General features: G+C 44.7%; 1 long non-coding RNA gene across 1 annotated transcript; it reads left to right on the top strand.

Moving 5' to 3' along the window:
* Positions 1-1,950: 1,950 nt before the first annotated feature.
* Positions 1,951-4,416, top strand: LOC306800590. The gene is made up of 3 exons (XR_013773865.1): positions 1,951-2,166; positions 2,817-2,861; positions 4,162-4,416. It is a non-coding gene; the product is annotated as an uncharacterized lncRNA (long non-coding RNA).
* The last annotated feature ends 2,319 nt before the right edge of the window (positions 4,417-6,735 follow it).

The raw sequence follows: 6,735 nt of genomic DNA, 5'->3' as shown, positions 1-6,735 counted from the left end.
AATCATGCCCTTAATTGAGGGAAGTGTATGACCTGAGAGGCACTTGGTGGATGGTGTCCTTCCATGACAGACATAGCTAAGTCTTCCATGAATATTTGGATTCAGAATTGTAGCATTTCCTTTGTGACTTCTTTGTCCTCCAGTGGAAGCTGCATCCCTGAGTAAGGCACCAAGGTCCTGTAAAGCCAGGAATGCCACCTAAAATGAGATTCATCAAACCTGGCATGCCTGTGGTAGCCGGTAGGGAATGGGACAGGGAGTTAATGTCCTGACAGCTGTTAGAATATGGTGCTTCCTTTCACTTGTGTCACACTAATACCATCCCAAGGTTAAGTGCTTTGATGAGGTTGGATTTTCTCACACACAAGAGGAAACGGTGCCACGTCAGTTAATAAAAAAACATTAATATTTAAGATTGCTTCCTTGGGGTATGAAAGACCAAGGTTGAAGTCTCTTATCTCATGAAGGAATTTGAACTGATATCTCCCAGGAGGGTACTGAAAGCCACCAGACTGTAAGCTCTTTTTGAACAAGTCTTACTTTCTCTGTCCCACTGAAGCTGTTCAGCTTTGTATGGGCTCATTAAATACCCATTCAATCTGTCTGAAAGAAAAGAAAAGAATGACAACATCTCTTAGATCAGATGCAGGAAGGGATGAGAGTGCTTTGAGGTCCTCTCTAATGAATATTCAGATGTCTCACAATCATGCAGTATCTTCATCAGGAGCCATTCAGACAGACCCACCAGAAAGATCTGAAAGTTTTGGTTTTAGAATGTGATCATGAGAGAGTTTTCTTCATGTCTACCCTGGAAGAGATTGGACCCCTGGGTCTCACATATCCTGCATGACTGGTGTAACCCAGCTGCCATTAGATATCAGCTCCTCTTGGTTTCTGTTGTGTTTGAGCCCTGCCATCTCTGCAGGCCTCAGGAATGCAGAAGGGACAGTTTCTGACATGAGTTTGGGCTTCTGTGGGAAATATGTTGGCATTACTTAGTGGTTCTGCTTGTGCCTCCAGGAGAAATATCAGGAATTTTTAGAACCAGAAAATTTATATACCTCAAAATATTGAGAAATATTGTAGAATGTTGGTATTTCTGAACCTTGAGTTTCATATTTGACATTACATGAGACAGATAATGAGCCTCTGGTGTCAGGAAGGTTTTATCTGCATTTAGCCTATAAATCTTTGCACCATAGAGAGTGTGACATCTGTGTGCTGCTACACATATGATCTTTGCTATTTCTTATAGTGTAGCATGGCTTACAATATATTCAAGAAGTGAAAGTTAGACAAACTGCAGATAGGAGAGAGACCCACATCAGAGAGCAAGTTGTTTTTTTGTTTTTTTTCTAAAACTCTTACTGGAAGCTTATGGCTCTGTTACCTACTTCCAACACTGTAATTTGTGACTAAATGTGATCTGTGGCAAAATAAATTGCTGAGATTGCCAAAGCTACAGGTTTTTAACTGAGACATCCAAGCTGTATCTCAGAAGCTCTTCCACTGTGAGTTTTTAATTGGTGCATTTCAGCAAATGAAAACAAAATAATTCATATGTCAGTAGGGGCCTGAATTCATAGGAATTACTATCAAACCAACTTGAGCAGCAGGGAAAGTTTAATTAAAATGTAGTCTGTATTTTTTTTTTTTTACCAGAAAACAGAAACTATATTTCAAACATAACTTAACAAGTAAGGAGGTACAGCACAGACATCTTTCCAGCATGAGAACTACTCATCCCTTGCATCTCTCATCTGTCTCATGCTGAGCTTCTGCCCTGGAAGCTCCTCCTGTGATGTCCTTTAGCACGTCAGAGGAGTGCTGCTGCCTTGGTAGCAGATTTCCCTGCAGCTGGGAAGGGGAGGGACTCTCGAGCCAGAAACTCCTGATGATTGCTCCTGTGTGCAGTGAGTGCCTAGGCAGAAGCCATTAGTAAACGAAGGAGTCTTTTCTTTGGCTGTTACCATGCTGCTGATAAAACATAAAAGTGTTAATATGAGGTAAACACATCATTCTTTCCAACAAATCTGTGATGTGACTGCGGGTATTTCAGAGAAACTGTGTTTGCCCTATCCCTGTTCAGGCCAGACCAGAGGGACTTCAAGCAGCCTGATCTAGTGGAAGGTGTCCCTGCCCATGGCATGGGGCTGTAGCTTTAAGGTCTGTTCCAACCCAGCCCATTCTGTGACTCTATGTGTGCTTATGCCCCCATGTAAAAGGGGTGGAACAGAGGAAGCACAAAGTCTGCTGGGTGGTGTCTGTGCCAGAATGTCAGGCTGGTGAGGTCAGCCCGTGTGGCCATACGCAGGGTGGTAGCACAGCTAGGAAAGGGTGGGGTCTGCTCTCTTCAGCCCAGCTCTGGATGCTTGCTAGCTTGACCCAGAAATACTGGCCATGGCTGCTCCCCACAGCTGCAGAACCGTGGCAAAGCATGGCAGCAACAGCTGAGCAGATAATCCACCCTGTCCTTCACCCATTAGACTGAGAAACTGGTTAATGTCTTTTCTTCCCTAGCCAATGGAAAGCAACAGAGAAGCAAAGCCTCAAACCATCTGTAGAGGAGATGTTTAGGCTTTCTGCTGGCTTGTTCCCATGCAGCAGAGCAGGACCCAGCCCCTGGCTGGTCTCAGATTCTGAGGCTGCAGTGCTGCAGGCGTGGCAGCTGCGGGGCTGTGCACAGCCACCTGCACCAAGGCCTTGGGCTGACCTGGCTCATGGGGGGTGTCTGCAGGATGGGGAAGGGCTGCTGCACAGCTTGCCCTCCATGCAGGCCCTCGGAAGCCTCCTGTCACATTGCTTATCTCCCAGAGCCATCACCACAGACAGATGCACAGAATGAACCTGCATCAGCCCAGGTGTGTTATGGGCGTGCCTGTGGAAGGAGGATTTGCTGAGCAAGACACGGAGGGAACAGGCAGCTGAAGGATCTGCTCTGGAGCATTAATGTTGAAGCAGAGCTGAGGGAAGCTCAAGGGCTGCAGTTTGCATCGGTCTGAGGCAGCTTTGCACACACCCTCATCAGACTGAGGCACAGCAAAGCTGGTTGTGAGCAGTAAGACACCCCTGAGAGCACCAAGTGTACTTCAGCAATGAATTTGGACTTCTAATGAAATGGAATGGAAAGATCAATGCTTTCAGGGCTCTGGTCTCCATTTGTGAAAGCAGCTACTCCTACTTGTTGCACTGAAATGCTGCAATGATTAATAAAGCCATTAAGGTCCTGAGGTGCTCAGAGTGCCTGCTAACAAGGCCCATGGAGGCAGGGAGGGAGATTGCTAGGTAGGTGACACATTTTTCCAAGGAGCAGGAGTATCCAGATTTGAATCAGCCTGTTGATATCCTCAGTGATCAGGGTGGTCCCTGACTCCTTACCTGTGCCTGTCTCTGGAAATGTGCAGGAAATTGCCTGCAGCACAGGCACCAAACACCTTCCAGTGAGGTGTTTTCAGCCAGCTGCAAGCATCCCTCTCCTGTAACTCACTGATGATGCTGCTGAGCTGCAGTGGCCTGCAGGGGACCAGCCAAGCCCAGGCGGGCTGCAGTGACTCCTGTGGATTCATTCATTACTGCCTGCTATCAAGAGCCATTTTCTACCTTAGTTAAATGCACACCTTGAGACAACGTCCTTGGCTTGTAGACAAATAGCAGGTACAGTGTCTGCTGTGTTAAACAATTGCTGCCCCTTTATGGAAGGTGCATAAGCATGAGGAAATGCCTCTCTGCTTCTTCTTAAGAAAGCTGCAGCATTATCTTTATCTTCCACTAAGCCTTTTCTGATAGTGCCTGTGGGAGGAGAGCAGAGAGCAGATGGTTATTCCTTCAGTCCTGTGAACTAGTTAGATGAAAACCATATTCCTAGTAGAATCTACTGTCAAGGAAGCTTCTGGCCTGCTGCATGGCAGTGCTGGGTTGGATTTATGAAGTGGTCTCTGGATAATAATGTGTGTATAAGTAATAATGACTTTCATACTTGTTTGAACTGGCAGCCCTATGTGTTTGTCTTTCTGGAGACAGATGTTCTCCTGCCTGGTTATGTGGGTTGGTTCCAACTGGGGAAAGAGAACAGCATGAGCAATGTGCTGTTCATTATTTCATTCCCTTTTTTATTCCTTTCCCTCCTTTCCTCCCTCTGTTCCTCCCTGGGATGTCTTTTAGGCAGGAGCCTGACAGATCACATCAGCTGCTGCAGGGAAGCCCTTTGGCCATCTGAGTTCATCCTCCTCTGCCATCTATCAGAGCACAGGAGGAGGCTCAGGCAGGGTTCTGCATTTGTCTCAGCTCAGCAGCACTCCAAGCAGTTTGATGATGCTTTCCATCCTCAGATGTGATACCAGCTGAAGACTGGGCTTGATGCTCATGCTTACAGGCAGCGTTTCATCTCAGACAGCCTCTGAATCAGTTAAAGTTGTCAGCTCAACACCAAATCCCTGTTCTTGGCTTTTTCTGTGTAACATGGTGTTCTCTTGCTCTGATTCTACTGTTTGTGGTTCCACATGAAGGAGGTAACAGCATGAGCAAAGCTATGGGTAAAGATAAATTGTCTGTAGGAGAAGATAGAAGCACTGTTTTTTGGAAGGCAGCAAGGCCACCATGCCAAGGGACCAAAACACTGTAGCAAATGTCTGCAATGATCAGCTTAAATCTCTGTTGCCTTAAATTCAACATGATTTCAAAGCAAAGCCATTTTTCAGTGCACTTTTGTATCAGAATGGGCTGTATAAAAATTTCCACTATGGAAGATGGTATTCTCATTTTTCACCTGACAGTCCCTCATTTGTTGCTATAAACTAAATCCAACCCATGGTTAACTTGAGGGGAAAATTCGAAATTACTTCAGGGGAAGAAAAATTAAGTTGTGTGCATTGTGCTCTTTCAGGGATACACTGATTCAATGGTCTAATTCTACTGGGTGTCTTCTCTTTTTAACATTTACAATCTACTGATCCTAAGAGTATTTAGAAAGAAGACAGTGTTATTCTGCAGCTATAGAACAGATCAGGCAAAACAATTCCTACAGTCTGTGCCACTTCCTTGTTCAAAGTAACAGTAAAATACACATGAAGGTGATGACTTTGGGATAGGCTAATGAACTGTAGCTTGGTTACAGCAGAAAAAAATGACAAATTGTCTGATTTTGTATCCTCTAAAGAAATGCCTCCATGACTGTGCCACACAGAATAATTTTGTGTATTGATGAAACTCAGCAATACTCACTAGTCTAGCAAATATGGGAGGTTTTGTTGGTTATTTATTTATTTATTTATTTGGTTTGGGGTTTTTTGTTTGCTTTTGGTTTTGATTTGACTTGTTTTTTTTCATTTCACTCTTCATCCGTGAGAAATTCTGAACAACTTGTGGCCTGAGTCACAGTCTCTGCTGCACATTCTTTTATAAGTGCAGAAGAGAAACATTGCTAATTCTAGGTTTCCAGTACAGGCTAATTAAAGCCATACAATAGCCAGATTTCAAGCATGTCCTTCCAAGGCAGACTGTGTCCTGGGCTGTATTAATGAGTGTAGCCAGCAGGTCCAGCAAAGTGATCTTTCCCCTCTGTTCAACACGTACAAAATTGCACCTGGAGTGCTGCTTCACTTCTGGGCTCCCCAGCAGGACAGTGACAGAGCAAACAGACACTAGCTGAAATCTGGAAAATTCTATTTTAAATATGGAAGGGATGGGGTTTTGGTGGTTTGGGTTTTTGTTTGTTTGTTTATTTTGGTTTTAGTTTTTGGTTGTTTTTTTTTTACCAAGGGAGTGGTAAAATATGGAGATAATTTGCCTAGAGACATTGTTTAGTCTTTATATTTGAAAGCATTAGACTCATCTGGTTCCATCCCAGAACAACCTGATCTAAGCAAAACTTCTTTGAAAAGAGTTGAATTAGATGACCTCTGCAGGCCTCCTTCAGGACACATTATGATTCTATGATTCTCACAGGTCACAATAAATCTGCTTACTAATAATTCCTACCAGATCCAGTGAGTATAATTTACAGCTTCTTTCAATTCCATCCTGGAGTCTGATTCAGGAAGAACTAGATAAAATCTTCAGCTCAGTTTGAAACTCTGTGAAGAGAAAATAAATCCTCGAGGCTCTTCTTGTCGAAATACTTAAGTTCTGAATTTCCTGAACTTCAAAGGCAGAAACACTTTCCTGCTTGGAAATGCCTTTGTTTGTGGATGCCTGAGAATACATCTTTCCTTATCCTTGCAGATACACTGGATCACCTGAACAAATGACCCCAAACTGCTCCCCTGATTCTCACCCAGCTGTTTGCTCCATGGTGAGCAGCTCCCTCTCAGTTACCTTGGGTGGTGCCCAGGGGACCTTGTCACTGCCCTAGGATGGGGCTGACAGGCTACAGCAGTCAGGGGCTCCTACAGTCAAGGGTTTCATGAATTCTCTTCCCCATCAGAAATTTTGGCATGTTAGTACTGATGGGTTCAGTCTGAAATCCAAGCTCAACACAGCACTGAAGTGACTGCAGTGCCAGGTCTTAAAGACAGGCATTACAAATCCCAAATAAACGCAGGCTTTAAGGCACAAGGCTGCTTCCATTCTTCATGATCTAAACAGGCTTGTGAGAAGGTGCTACCCTTGAGGCAAGGCCGTGGGAGCTTGGCTCTCAAGGGCCATGGTCTCCTTGGCACTGCTGTGTTCAGTGCTTGTGATGGACAATGGGTGGCATCTGGGGTGAAGTCACCGGGAGCTCTGCATGTCTGGGCTCCT

The sequence above is a fragment of the Erithacus rubecula genome (genome assembly GCF_903797595.1).
Source record: "Erithacus rubecula genome assembly, chromosome: 3".
Lineage (NCBI taxonomy): Eukaryota > Metazoa > Chordata > Aves > Passeriformes > Muscicapidae > Erithacus > Erithacus rubecula.
The sequence above is the reverse complement of the archived record's forward strand: the minus strand, read 5'-3'. Positions and strand labels throughout refer to the sequence as shown.